Source organism: Dipodomys spectabilis, unplaced genomic scaffold, assembly GCF_019054845.1.
Source record: "Dipodomys spectabilis isolate Male_0828 unplaced genomic scaffold, ASM1905484v1 ptg000173l, whole genome shotgun sequence".
Classification (NCBI taxonomy): Eukaryota; Metazoa; Chordata; class Mammalia; order Rodentia; family Heteromyidae; genus Dipodomys; species Dipodomys spectabilis.
The window spans coordinates 871,603-887,979 of NW_024870850.1; the positions used below are offsets into that span (position 1 = coordinate 871,603).

The window sequence follows — 16,377 nt, forward strand, 5'->3', positions numbered from 1 at the left end:
TTTAGAAAAGTGAATTAGAGAAACAACATTGAAGAGACATGAAGAGTGTGTGATAGAATCAAATGTAAATTAAATAGGAGGAACCCAAATACAGAAAAAAATTCCAGTTTAAATGATGATCACTATCACTTGTGACTATCACTACTAGAAAAATGCAAAATAGATCCTTACTAATTGAAGTAAAAATTTCTCATAATAGTATTACAAGAGAAAATTACTGTAGATTTAGTACAGAAATTGTTACTAATTAAACATATAAGTATAATCTTAATGCTTATTTTTCCTGTTATGTTTTTTATACCTGAATACATGCAGAGAATTTTTATTTGACATTAACAAGATGTTGTAACATTTTGGGACAAAAATGCAGCCTAGGAGTCCTGCACTGGAAGCCAAGATAGAGAAGACCTCCACAGCCACCATGATCTTCCCCTTGGCACTGTGGTAGACAGGCAGGAAGGTGAGCCACACACTGCAGAACACCAGCATGCTGAAGGTCAGAAACTTGGCTTCATTGAAGGTGTCAGGCAGGTTTCTGGCCAGAAAAGCCACAGTGAAGCTGGCCAGGGCCAGGGAGCCCAGGTATCCCAGGACACAGTAGAAGGCAGTGAGGGAGCCCTTGTTGCACAGGATGATGATGTGACCATGTTCAGAGTGTGCATCTGTGTCCACAAAGGGAGGAGAGGTTCCTAGCCAGGATCCACAGAAAGTCATCTGGATGAGGGTGCATAAGGGGATGATGAGGTTAGGAGCTCCTGACACCAGCAGCCACCTTATCCTTCTCCCTGGAGAAATAACCTTGAAGGCCAGGACCACAGTTACTGTTTTGGCCAACACTGTGGAAACAGCCACAGTGAAGACAAGCCCAAATGTGATCTGTTGCAGGATGCAGGTGACTGTGTTGGGACGGCCAATGAAGAGCAAGGAACAGAGGAAACAGAAGATGAGAGAGATGAGCAAGATGTAGCTGAGGGTTCGGTTATTAGCTTTGACAATGGCAGTGTCTTGGTGTTTGAGAAACATTCCAAGAATAGCAGCAGTTAGCATAGAGAAACAAATACCCACGCAGGCCAGAGCCATGCCCAAGGGATCTCCAAAAGCCAGGAAAGTTTCATCTCTCCGGAGGCACTTGTTTCTCTGTGTGTTGGCATACTGATGATCTGTACACTTCACACACTGCTCCATATCTGGTGGGATGTGTAAACTACCATTAGTTTCTTTTGTGAACTTCTTTTACTTCAAAGATTTTACTAAATTGTTCACTTAGATGTTATCCTAACATGTCAGCAGTTACAATAAAAGTATTTTCTGTTTCTTTTCTAAATAATAACCTGTTCCCATTATCATCTACTTCTTTATTCAGGCTTTTATATTCAACTTTTTTCACTCAGTGATGGTTACAAATATTAATAATTTGAAATTTGGAGTACTGGAATTTCCTATCAACAATTTTCTACACTTTTTCTCACTCTTATTAAGAGAAATGTGCCCTATTCTGCAATCCTATTGAAAATTGTAATTGTACATGTTACAGTCTTATTCATGTCTCTGTAAAACCATTTTATTGCTGTGGCCCATCCTTGAATTCACCTAATTATGTTTTTCTTGCTTACTTATCTGTGAAAGAGTAGGAACAGAGAAAACACTCTTGGACACTCTATAGTCATGCTCACTTCTACTGAACACTTGTTTTGTGCCAAGAACAGTTGTGGGTACTGAAAAATAATAGAATGCAAGATTCATCTTTTCTGTGTGGACAAAAATACAACTTTTAAGATGATCACTGTCCTTAATAAGACATGTTCAATTTCATTTCAGAGTTTACCCTTGTCCTAATGATTCTTGTTAAGAGGCATTCCTGGAGATAACTTTGCCTGCAATATACCAGAAAATATTACTAAATATGTAATTCATAATCGTGATCTATCATATTTCATTAGCAATAACACTATAACATCCTAATCTGTCATCCTAATCCACAATTTTTGCATTGACTTGGTTCGATTGAGGAAAACTAAAGAGAATTGAAGAATTCCTTCCTAAGACATGGACTTACCTGTCCCATGAGCAATCTCATTCTCTTGGCAAGGGTTACAATCAAAGCAACAGGCAGGCTTTCCCTCCTGAGTAGATTTCCTGAATCCAGGACCACAACTCTCACTGCAGACAGAGTGAGGAGTCTGACAAAAGTCAGAGGTGTGTCAGTAATTGTTTAGACTCATGCCAACTCTCCCAGTAGTCCATTGTTAAAAAAATCAGATTATTAAGGATGATGTTTCTATGTGGGTAAATGTAGTCTCTTAATTGAATTCTGTTATAGATTCTATATGCCATTATTCTTAATATTCCTAATAAACTTGATATTTAGCCAGTTGAACTTGTGAAAAGTATGGAAAATTAATGGTAAGAAAGTAAGCCCCAGTGCAGAGCCCTAATGAACTGGCTTGAGTTCATGTCATTAGGTGTTGTCCTCTCTGCTCATGTAAAATGGAGAAGAACCTAGAGGAAAATCTCCTTTTTATAGGATTTTGTGAACCCCAGACCCATCATATCTTTCTCTTTGTTTTCCAACAACCATGAGGTGAGACTTTTCTCACAGGTGCCTTCAATGATTCTTCTTACTGAAGATGCCTAAGTAGCGGGCCAACCAATCATTGAATGAAAAATCTCCACTGAATGGAGCAAAATAAACCTTTCAAGCAAATACAGTGATTCATCAGGTACTTTATCATAGTGTTAGAAACTTACTAAGAGATATTACTTATTTTTATGACTATATTCAAAATCAACATTTAGGAACACATTTAATTTTTTTTGATGGTAGTCAGACCTGGGGCTTGAACTCAAGGTCTAAGTGGTGGATTTGAGCATTTTTTGCTCAAGTTTACCATGCCACTACTTGAGTCACAGCTCCACTTCCAGATTTTTGGTGGTTGATTGGTAATAAGTGTCTCAAAGACCTTCATGTTTGGATTAATTTTAAATGGTGATTATTCAGATCTTAGCTATCTGAATAGATAGGTTACAGGTGAAGGTTTCTGGCAGGCAGGCAAGTATAAATTTAAATGATGACTTTTACATATATATATATATATATATATGCTTAGAATTATGATTTGAAGGATGTGGGAGAGAGCAGGGAGAGTGGGAGAACAACAAGGGAAGGGGTAACAATGCTTGATAAGAATGTACTCATTGCCTTCTTCATGTAACTGTAATACCTCTATTTAGCATCTTTACAATAAAGTAACATTTAAAAAATCTGTATTAGATGCAACCCACCTCTGCAGTTCCTATGGCCCACTCTATAATATCTTCAGATAAAGACAGTTGATTACCATGGAGAGCATACGGAGAAAACTTTCCTACTTTCACATCAAATTGAAGACCTTCTGGAAAATCCCAAATGTTCAGAATGTCATACTCTGGCTCCAATTTCCTTTTCTCACCCAAAATTACTTGGTCTCCAGCAGGATTGTAAAATTGGATGTTTTTCAGAAAAGGGTGCAGCTAAAAGAGATACATCATCTTATGGTGAAGTACTTCCCATAGTTAACACAGACAACTGGAAGTAAGAAAAGCTCCTGATTGCCTTCAGACCCTGTTTCTGAATCCAAGAGTAGCACAGCAACCTAATGAAGTAATGGAGGCGAAATTCCATGTAGGAATGAAAATAATCTTTCTAAATCCCAGTCTGTCAGAAAAGGATCAGAAGGCCTTTTTAAAAAAAGTTAGAAAAACCAATACCATGCATACAGGCAGAAGTGAGACAATACTAAGTTGTTTAGCTACAGGTGACAAAACAGTTGATGAATAATCCAGAGTAGAGTTCCCAAAAAGCTCTACAAACACTACTGGTAAAAATGGTAAATGAAATGATTGAAAACCAGCAAAGGATTCAGTGTGAGATTGATAGGGAACAAGATGAGATGAGGCTAACCAAAGATTAATACAGGAACTTTGCAAGCATGATGAGACTAACCAAAAATTAATACAGGAATGTCACAAGCATGAGGAGGCTACTCAAAGATACAGGAACTGCTGAGAATAGTCATAGAGTATTACAGGTATTGCGTGAGCAGGAGGAGAATAGACAAAGATCAGTGGAGGCATTCATGGAATCCATAAATAGACAGCTGAAGGAATCCAGGGAAGCCCCAAAGGGAATGCACAAAGGGAATAATGAGACATCTGTAGTTTGTTGAAAAAGAGCAGCAAGCTAAAACCTCAATCCAGTAGATGGAAACAAATAATTAAAATTAAATCAGAATTAAATGAATTAGAACCTAAAATAACCATAGAAAGAATCAATAAAACAAAGAGTTGGTTCTTTGAAAAAATTAACAAAATTGACATACCCTTAGCAAATCTTATCAGGAAAAGAAGAGAACACACCCAACTAAACAAGCTCAGAGATGAGAATGGAAATATCGCCACAGAAAAAATCAGGATTCAGAACATTATAAGGGACTACTTTTCCAATCTTTATGCCAATAATTTTGAGAATGTGGAAGAAACAGTCGAGTTCCCAGCAAATATCGATATGCCAAAAGTAAACCAAGATGAATTAAACCATCTTAACAGGCCCATATCAAGCATTGAAATAGAAACAGCAATAAGAGACCTCCCATCTAAGAAAAGTACAAGACTGGATGGATTTACAGCAGCATTCTACAAGGCCTTCAAAGCAGAGCTCACACTAATACTCTTCCATCTCTTCAATGAAATTGAAATAAATAATTCACTACCATACTCTTTATGAAGCCATCATAACCCTCATCCCAAAACCAGGTAGGGACTCGTCAAAGAAAGAACTTTAGACCCATTTCTTTGATGAACATTGATGCAAAACTTCTCAACAAAATTTTAGCCAATTCACTTCAACAACTCATCAAAAAAAATCATACACCACGATCAAACAGGATTCATTTCAGGGATGCAAAGCTGGTTCAATATATACAAATCAATTACTATAATCCATCACATGAACAAGAGCAAGGATAAGAACCAAATGATTATCTCAGTAGATGCAGATAAGGCATTTGACAATTTTCAACACCCCTTTATGATGAAGACTGTGGAAAACCTAGGAATCCAGGAAACATTCCTCAATAAAATAAAGGCTGTATATGACAAACCTACTGACAGTATTATACACACACAATGGTGAAAAACTAAAGCCATTTCCCTTAAACTCAGGAACAAGACAAGGATGTCCACTCTCTCCACTTCTCTTCAATTTCATAGTAGAATGCCTAGTTACAGCAATAAGACAAGAAGCAAACATAAAAGGGATCCTAATAGGGAAAGATGAAGTAAAACTCTCCTTCTTTGCAGATGACATGATCTTGTATTTAAAGAATCCAACAAACTCCACCCCCAAATTACTCAAGCTGACTCAAAACTTTAGCAAATAGTAGGATATAAAATTAGCCCTAAAATCAATGGCTTTTCTGTATGCCAATAATGAGAAGAGTGCGGCTGAAATCAGGAAAGCAACTCCTTTTGTAATAGCCCCACAAAAATAAAATATCTATGAGTTAAGTAGAGAAGTGAAGGACCTCTATGATGAAAACTTTAAAAACCTGAAAAAGGAAATCAAAGCAGAACTTAGGAAGTGGAAAAACTTCCCATGCTCCTGGATTCGAGGTATCAACATCATGAAAATGGCAATACATCCCAAGGCTATCTTCAAATTCAATGCAAAACCTAACAATATTCCAACCTCATTCTTCAAGGAAATAGAAGAGGCAATTCAAAAATTCATATGGAACAAGAAAAGACCCCAAATAGGAAAAACAATCCTTAACAGAAAGTACAGTGATAGAGGAATATCAATACCAAATTTCAAACTCTACTACAAAGTCATAAGTAATCAAAACAGCTTAGTACTGGCACAAGAACAGACCTCAGGACCAATGGAACAGAATTGAAAACCCAGAAATGAACCCACAGACCTATAACCACATAATCTTCAATAAGAAGCTAAAAAATAGAATGTAAGAAAGACAGCCTCTTCAATAAATGTTGCTGGAAAAATTGGTTAATCACCTGTAGAAGACTAAAGCTAGATCCTTCTATATCACTCTGCACCAGAATCAACTCCAAATGGATCACAGGCCTCGGAGTCAAAGCAGACACTCTGAAAACATTACAGGAAGGAATAGGAGAAACTCGAGGGCTCCTTGGCACTGGCCCAAATTTTCTTAATAGAGACCCAGAACCACAACAAATCGAAGAAAGGTTGGACAAATGGGATTGCATGAAACTGCACAGCTTTTGCGTGGCAAAGGAAACAGCTAACTAGATGAATAGAAAGCCCACTGATTGGGAGAAGATCTTCACTAGCCATACAATGGACAAGGGTCTCATATCTAAAATATACCTGGAAATCAAAACATTAAATCCCTGAACAACAAATCCTCAAAAAACAACTGCCTAATAAAAAAGTGGGCTTAAGACTTACAGAGAAACTTCTCTAAAGAGGAAATAAGAATGGCCAATAGACACATGAAGGAATGCTCAACCTCTCTAGCCATAAAAGAAATGCAAATCAAGACATTTAGATACCACCTCACCCCAGTTAGAATGGCTATAGTCAACAGATGCAGGAGAGGCTCTGCCCAAAAGGAAACCCTACTACCTTTTTGGTGGGAGTGTAAACGTGTTCAACCACATTGAAAAGCAATATGGAGGTTCCTCAGAAGGATCCACATAGAGCTGCCCTATGACCCAGCAATCCCACTTTTGGACATTTACCCAAATGATCACAAAGGCTACCAGCACAACTATGTTTATTGCAGCATTATTTACTATAGCTAAGATATGGAACCAACCCAGATGTTCCTCAGTAGATGAATGGATCAAGAAAATGTGGAATCTATAGTGGAATCTACACTTCCGTCAGAGAGAATAATGTAACATCAGCCCATTTGTTAGGAAATGGAAAGACGTAAAAAATATATTAAGTGAAGTAAGCCAGGCCCAAAGAAACATAGGTCCCATGGTTTCCCTTATTTTCAATAACTAGTACATGTCTAGGACAAGCAGAAAAGATGAAAAACTATGTACATATGACCATATAAGATGATGTTAAACGAAATGAACCCCAAGATAGGGACATAATCTTTTTTTCTTGCTTGCTTTTGTTTCTAATTTATTTATGATGTTCCATTTGGTTTTTATTTTTTATATCTTTGTATGTTTCTCCCACACGGTATTACCCCTGTTTTCACTGTATTTGATGTCATTGTCCTGCAACTTGTATATACACTTCTCTAATTCGAGGAGGGAAAGAAAAAACCAAATGCTTAAATAGGGAAACAGGTTGGAACATTGTAACAATATGATGTACAAGACACTATGTTGAAAACGAATTTTACAATGTGGGAGTATTGTTGTCCAGTTTGGAGGGAGGGATGGGATGGTAGGGGAAAAACCAAGGAGGAGGCTTGATAGGAAATGCACTCATTACCTTGCTCATGTAACTATAACCCCTCCGTAAGTTATTTTTAGAATAAAAACTGTACCAAAAAAAAAAAAAAAAAAAAAAAAAAACAAAAGGAAAAAATTTTCCTGGCCTGGTGCTGGTTGCTCACACCTGTATTCCTAGCTACTCAGGAGGCTGAGATCTGAGGATTGCAGTTCAAAGCCAGCCCAGGTGGGAAAGTCTGTCTGGAAGTGGTGCTTTAGCTCAAGTGGTAGAGTGCTAGCCTTGAGCTGAAGAGCTGACAGACAGGGCTCAAGCCCAGAGGTCAAGCCCCATGACAGATTAAAAAAAAAACAAACAAACAACAAAAAAGTAATTTCCTGGGATTTGGCCAAACAACCCAATATTTAATTTCATACAGTATACTCTCCAGGAAGTGCCTTTGCTCATGATGTGTGCCATCCAATATACAAGAAATTACCTGTGCAGGGGAAGGTGCTGTCCATTTTCTATTTCCCATTGTTTGAACTTCTGTTTGACGAAGAAGCATCTCATGGAGAGCCTGGGCCACAGTATACACAGTATTGTATATATTGTAACTGTCCCCAGACATGGAAATGTCAAAAATATGCCTAGGCAACCAATCCAAGGAGGCATCATGAGGACATTCGTCCCATGCTATACAATCAGACTCAATGTCTGAGCAATTAAAAGAGAGAAACCATAGCTTTGCAAGAAAAAAGTCTTCTGGGTATTTGGAAGGATGAACTGCCTTGACAAAATCTGTGAATCCAGAAACATCTGCATGATGGTGTGAGAAAATAAGAGGTATATGCAGTGAGCCTAGCATGAAATATCTCCTTGTTTTTAAATTCCATTGTGAGTTCATGATACAAACTTTGCCTTTCATTAAAATGTGCTCAATAAATAGCATTAAATCTAGTAGTGATTCATTGTCACCATATATGATGAGGACATTTGCTGAAGATTTATTTATCTCATTGTAACCTGCCATGATTCTGTTTATATGTGCAATGCCATTGCTTGATATCAGTAGCTCATAGGCTACACAAACGCTGTTCTTGGCCATTTCTTCTTTCAATTCAGGAAGAATCCACAAACCATTCTCATCTTGTAAGGTGAACAGTCCGACCCAGTTCCAGCTGAAGTGAAGCAGTTAGGAGACCATTGCAGTGGCTATTGATGTGTCCTTTGGGGCCATCTGATAGAGAGCAGGAAACTTGTGATGGTCACTCAGGGCATGATCAAAAGGCCCAAAGGTAAACTAAAGGGAAAAAATTTGGATATTCCATGAGTGAGGAAATTGCCATCCATCATAATCTTAGTCTTGATGTCTGTTAAGATGTAGTTGATGTAGGTGAAAGCTAGGGTTTTGGTTTAATATTTGAAAGAAATATTTGAATTTTTATTTATTTATATATTTTTGTCAGTTGTGGGGCTGAACTCTGGGTCTGGGCACTGTCCCTCTGCTATTCTGGGCAAGCTCACACTCTACCACTAGAGCCAAGTATCACTTCCAGCTTTGTTTTGTTATGTGGTGCTGAGGAATCTAACTCAGGGCCTCATGCATGCAAGGAAAGCACGCTATCACTGAGCCACCTTCCCCAGCCCCTGAATTTTTATTTAATAGTTGTGCAACCTATCTGATTACTTATAATATGCCTCTTAATCTTTGTCACTGTTTTTTTTTTTTTTTTTGGTCAGTCATGGGGCCCAAACTCTGACCCTAGGCTCTGTCCCTCAGCTCTTCAGCTGAAGGCCAGCACTCTACCACTTGAGTTTCAACCCCACTTCGGGCCTTTTCTGCTTATGTGGTACCGAGGAATTGAACCCAGGGCCTCATGCATGCAAGGCAAGCACTGTACTACTGAGCCACCTTCCCGTTTCTATCAACTCATTTGTCCTCATTCCATTTTCAGATATGTACATTGAATATTGTGTTATTTTCCCCTCCCATCCATTTCCTATTCCCTACATTTTTTCCTTAACATTTACCCTCCTCACACGATATGCTTCATCTTTTTGGATTCCACCATGAAATTCCACCATGGTGTTTCACCCCTATGTATATCATACTTTAGTCAGTTTGATCATGTATGCATGCAAATGGCTATGTATGTGTCCCATTTTGGTTCATACTACATGCTAACATTTTAGATCTGACTTTCACATGTGAGAGAAAACATTTCCACTTCTGGTCCCAAGCCAGACTTGTTGTACTCAACATAATATCTTGTGTGTGTGTGTGCTTGTGTTTGTGTGCATGTGCATGCTAGTACATGGGTACAAACTCAAGGTGTCAGACACTTGCTTGACTTTTTTTACCTCAAGGCTTGTACTCTTCCATTGAGCCACACATTTACTTCCTGTTTTCTTGCTGGTTAATTGGAGGTAAGTTTCCTGAGTAGGTAGGTTTTCAGGAGTGAATCATCAGTACTCTGCTCATCATATCTTCACACCACAAGGAAATTATTGGTAAGACTTGAAATAATAAGTAATACATTTGTTTGTCTACTTCATCTATCTCTTCCCCCAAACAATAGGAATGTACATATCCCACTGTCTTTGAGTGCTTACTTTTTGGTATCATAAAATTGGCTAGGCTCGGAAGTGGCGCTGTGGCTCAAGCAGTAGAGCGCTCGCCTTGAGCTGAAGAGCTGAGGGATAGTGCCCAAGCCCAGAGTTCAAGCCCCACGACCAACAAAAATAAATTGGATAGGCTCATAAATCAAGGCTCTTCCTATTATTCTCTTCTAACACCTAAAATGGCACCAATTAGACATTTTTGTATCCCTCCCACCCTCACCTGTGGAAATCTGTAGAGTTTCAGCAATGTCCCAATGCAGGCAGATGTTATTCCTAATGGTCCTGTTAGTATTGCTATAGACTTGCTGTCTCTCATACAAGAGTAGTTTGGAATCTTGTACTTCCCAAAGAGCCAAATTAAGGGAGTCTTAAATACCCTCCAAGTTCCAAATTGAACATCATAGACATCAAATCCCAGAGTCAAGTTATGCAAAAGATCAGGGTTTTTGTTGATTTCCTCAATAGCAAAAGCCAAGGCCAAAAGAAACTGATAGTTCTTGAAGATAAATCTGCATAATGAGGATAGAAATTGAGGAGTATTTCAAAACTTATGACTTTGCTGGATTGAATGCTTGCTTCTTTGCTGATGAACATGTTAAAATATTATCATCAATTGGGATGGAATGTGAATGTAGTGTCTTATGGTTGCATATAGAATTAGATAAGGACACGAAGGGAATATGCCATAAATGAGATTTAGAAATGTATTTAAGCCAAAGAAGAGCACGCTTTTCCCTCATTATCACATGCACCACAACAAAAAGCTGTTGTCTGTAAAACGTGGATTAGGCTTTCATAAAACATCAAATATTCTGTTTCCTGTATCAAAACATAGCTAGTTCCACCTGTGTGAAAAATAAATCTTGTGGTTTAATCACCCAATTTATGTTATGTGGCAGGCCAGGCTAACTAATGAATGTTCACTTTAAGAGCAACTTTCAGAAGCAAAATGTTATTTGTGAAAAATTCTATAGCAACCTCTGTTCACAGACCCAAATCACTGAACAGCTCTTTCTTCAATATCATCCAGAAGAAGAGCTCAAATATCAGGTAAGGGAATTTTATTTATGAAACTTTAAAAAATGGATGCATCCAACTTCAATGAACTCATGGAGAGAGGAATCTCAATCACAGTGGATGAGGAAAGAATTGTAAGCAAGCTTTACATTGCACTCCCAGTTCCAAGACCACTATGGTAAAATACAATGATCACTACCCTCTTCCCAATATATTTAGTTTGAAATCCTGAAAAGAAAGAATAAAGAGGAGTAAAGAGGATCAAAGTACTTTTCTTTCTCTCTGTCTTGTCTGTATGTGTTCCTGTGTGTGTGCATGTGCATTATAAAGAAATTAGTATTATGAAATCAACACACATTTTTAAAAAGGAACAATGAAGGCAAGATGGAAATACAAAGGAAAGAATAGACTTGTTTGACTTATACAGTCATATATGAAATTATCCCCATGGAAGCCTATCATGTGAGTGCTATCTTCTAAACAGAAGAAAATAGCTTGAAGAAAAGCTGACTGATCATACACATAAGGAGGAGGAAACTGGAAGCAAGAGTAAAGAGTGTGAATAAAAATTTTGTTAAATGCTGACAACAGTGTTTCAGAAAAGCACAATTAGTGTTTTGGGGATTCAGTAACTATATGACAATGGAAGTAAGCACCCAAGCAGTTATAAATGAATTTAGTATAATTCTTTAGAAATATAATGTCAAAGCACAGCAAAATCAGTACTAGGAATACCTGTGTGTGTTGCCCTGGGTAGGAAACAGAAGAGAGATAGAAGTATGAATAGGGGAAATGAGTAGAATGTAGGCAAGAATGCATTGTATAGGCCACAGAACTGAGAAAATACTGATGGGTATAGGGGGGCCATATTAAAGGGATGACAATGATCAAGCATATTATATACATAAATTGCTTTGTTAAATAACAAAATTCAACACATAATCTAAAATTAAGAAAGTGAAGGAAGAAGTGGTGTGAGAGGGGTGGGTAAGAATGTTAAAAGGGGTGACATTGAGCAAGAGGCAGTGTGTTCATAAACTCTTACACTTAATATCAATTCCTTTATACTAGTACCTAAAGAAAATGAGATTTAAAATATGTATAAAACTTATTGGTAAGAGTGACTATACAACAGATCTGAGAATGTTCTAACATAGTAAATGTGCTAGACAAATTGAAAGGCTAGTTCTTATAAAGAGGGGAAAAATCAAATACATGTAGTAATTACTATAGAACAACATACAATTGGATATACAATATCACTAATGATAGGTGGAATGCAAGGCAGTTACAGTTTTCATTTGTATGTTTTAATATTGTATCTTAAAATAGTAAATGAAAGCTGGGTGGCAGTGGCTCAAGCCTGTCATCCTAGCTACTCAGGAGGCTGAGATCCAGCCCAAACAGGAAAGTCCACAAGACTCTTATCTCCAATAAACCACCAGAAAATTGGAAGTGGTGCTGTGACTTAAGTGGTAGAGCACTAATCTTGAGCTGAAGAGCTAAGAGAAAGCATTCAGGACCAGAGTTCATATATATGTATATATGTATGTATGTGTGTGTATATATATATATATATATATATATATATATATATATATATATATATGTACACATATCTATGTGTACATATATATGTATGTATATATACATATATATGTATATATATGTACACACATGTATATGTATATGAATATACATATACATGTATATATAAATAAAAAATGTTCATTAAAATTTAATGAAAAATTTCATTATAACTTTTTGTAATTCACTTATGGATTTGATCATAACCTAGTACAATTTGTATTTTCTCTTTTTCTTTCTTTTTTTCAAGATAACTCAAAGATTTATTGCACCAAATACCACAGAGAAATGGACCAAAATAACACAATTATGAACAAGATAATTTGTTCATAATAATGAACAAGAAAAAAAATCCACACATTGACACTAGATTGACATTGGTATCCATTCTATTGGTCAAAAATATTAAGTATTATTACTTTTTCTTTATGGAGTTTCAGCAACAAATCCCAGATTTTCTTTTTAAACTACCACTCAAATTTAGGCATATTAAAATCTCACCAACTTTTGACATTTAAAAATTAAAACAATGGAGCTTGCTTGATTTAGACAGAAAGTATATGAAAATATCATTTCCCCAGAACATAACAAAAACAAAGGGTTCACATGAACTGAGATAGACTTTTTAAATTTAATGGTGAAAGTATGCATAAACAAAATGTTCCCCAGAGTGTTCATTAGTGGAAAATCCAGACATTTAAAAGAATTTGAGGGTCATTTTATATTTATATATACAATCAATTCTTGCGAAGAACCTGAGAAACTACAGACTAAATTTATATAAAAATCTGAGGACCTAATCATAATAGCCTAAACAGTTTCGAATCTTTTATCAAGTGGGTAATTTCCTCCCTCCAAAAAAGTTAATTCTGAAAAATATGGTAAGTTTAAAAAATTGTATGTGTAAACGGCAGTTTCATGGAATGTGAAAAGATTTTAGTTATTTTCATTAAAAAACAGCACACTTCAGAAAAATGGATTGCAGCCTGTACAAAAAGCTATTTAACACTGATAAAATACTTTGGAATTATGCACAAGTATGGAAGCTACATCTTAAACTTTCATTGTCATGTTTAAAACATACACAATTAGCTTTACATTCATATCACTTATCAATTTATTAAAAATAAAAACTGCAACATGCTAGAAAGAGGCCTTTTACAGGAACATTTACATACCCTTTCCATCATGCCTCACCAGCTTGCTTAAGAAAGCAAGAGCAATGAAGAAATACTCTCAACAGTAAGACATAGAGTTGAATAAACCCTAAAGGTAGAATCCTGTCAACTGAGGTAGATTTCTTTCTTCATTAATTTTTTTTTCTTGAGAGGGGTATGGGAGAGTGGGAGCCCTTTCTCGACTCTTCAGCTGTAGCAGAAGGAAGCCATTGGGTGTTGTATGTGTGTTGGGGGATCACAGGTCCCCAGGACTTTTCTTTATCTTTGCTTTAGGGAAGAAGTTGAATTTAAGAGGAAGCTTGAAATGTTCAATATTTCAATGAAACTTAGAAAGAGCAGCAACATTATGGGTTTGTGTCTGTAGGTAGCACAACAAGATTAGGCTCTGAATGGAGTCCTAAGGGATCACTGAGACAACCTCCACCTACCACCCACCTGTGATCTCCTACAATACATTTTCTGAGTGACTTTTAAAACATTAGAACAAGAAGAAAATTATAATTTTAAGGCTTGGAGGAGACTTAGCTCAGTTTTTAATGTATAGAGTTAAGAATCAAGCCAGGTGAAGCTCATTTTTCCCGGAATGGAACTAATTTTCAACATGCCACTAATGGATACACAAGAATCATATTTCTTTTGTGTTATTTTCTCTGAACCCCAGGAAGATGGTGAATAAGGCAAAGTGCACACAACATGTAAACAAGGAAAAGGAGCGAGAAAGGAGGGGAATGCTTTAGGTTGGCATGGAAAAAACCTAAGACCAGCTTTGACAGCTTATTCACACACTTTGAAAAATTTCATTATAACCTTTCTGTAATTTACTTATGGATTTGATCATCACCTGGTACAATTTGTATTTTCTCTTTTTCTTTCATCCTCATCATCATGAATTGTTGTCATTCTTCCAAAAGAGCTTTATTCCCTCTAAGGACCAGAAAATCCATAACAAACTAATGGAAACTCCTAATCCAGAATTCCACATTCTGTACTATTGAACTTAATAGCCATTGAAGACTCTAAAAGGAGAGAAAGTATGGAAGAAACTTCAAGAAACCTGGAGAACAAGATAATAATGGCAGTTGTGAGATGTGATCTGTCAGTAATAACTGGGATGGAAACACAAAAATCTACTAATAATAGAATAGCTGAATGAATAAAAACTCAAGGCCAAACAATTTGTTGATTTGAAAAAACCCAATTCACCATCAATGTCCCTCAATGACTGGAAGAAAGGAATGTAACTCAGACCCAGAGAAACATGATTTCCCTCATTGTAGTAGAATGTGCATATGGAATGTGCATATAAATCTACAAGTAAATAAACTAAATGTACAAAAACCCCATTGAGACATGATATATTTTACAAGTGTCTAGGCATTCTGCACAATGAGAATAAGGGAGGATATTCTTAGGAGAAGAATGCAAAGGCACAATACCTATGTGCATCTGACCATATGAAATAATATTCATTGAAATGAACTCCAGGAAATGGAAACTAGAGGTTCTTTTTCTTTGCTGCTGTTTTGGTTTATTTTTTTTTGTTCATTCATATATTTTTGGGATGGAATGGGGGCACAAAAACAATGAGACAAAGAATGAACAAGTGCAACAGTAGTACTCACTAGACGCCATATTCAAAATGAACTATACAACTTGTGGGGGAGGATGGGAGGGAAAAACAGAGTGAGGAAAGGAGTGAAAATGGTCAAAAAGCAAAGTACTCTTTGTCTAACTTATGTAACTGTAGGTTGTACATCAGCTTTATAATAATAATACACAATGAATGAAAAAAGAATACAATAAGGCAGTCCATGCAAGTGAAAGATAAAAGAAAGCAGAAGTATCCATTACAAATAAAATCAAATAGACTTTAGTCAAAGCAGCAAAATGTGACAAGATTGTAATGCAATGATGAAGGAATCAAATCAACAAGATGACATAGCATTTCTAAATGTATATTGACACACTCTCCAAGCATTTAACTATTTTAAGCAGACTTTAAAATAGTCCTCAACACAATAAAAACTGAGGAGTTATGGAAAGATCATTGAGAAAATCAACATGGAGTTACTGGAATTCAATTTCACCCTTGACAAGGTGAGCTTCACATACATCTACAGAACATTTCACCCAAAGTCTGAAGAAATCATCTTTTGTGAACCTACTGACAATTTTCCAGGAAAGATGATGGGATAGTACACAAAACTAACCAGATTTTTAAAATATTGCATCCATCATGCACATATGCAGATTACACAAAAACACAGAAAATATGCACATTACCTTAGAAATGAATTATTTTTAACCATGAATAAATAAATTAAAGTATTCAATTTAATTAACTGATCAGTTTTTCAAGGCAAATTTCCTTTCAAAAATAAAAACAATATCAGAATCTGTAGATACATAAAAAGGAAAAAATGAAACTGTAACAGTCTTTGGTTAAACCGGGAGTGCAGATGCTGTACTAAAGGCCCTACATTGTATATCAAGAAACTAGGAGACTAAATCCCAACTCAGTAAAAGAAATTGAAGTAATCAGTAGAAGAAAAGTATCAG

General features: G+C 36.4%; 1 pseudogene; it reads right to left on the minus strand.

The window, feature by feature from the left end:
- Window positions 1–267: 267 nt before the first annotated feature.
- Window positions 268–14,718, minus strand: LOC122119850 (annotated as a pseudogene).
- Window positions 14,719–16,377: the final 1,659 nt, after the last annotated feature.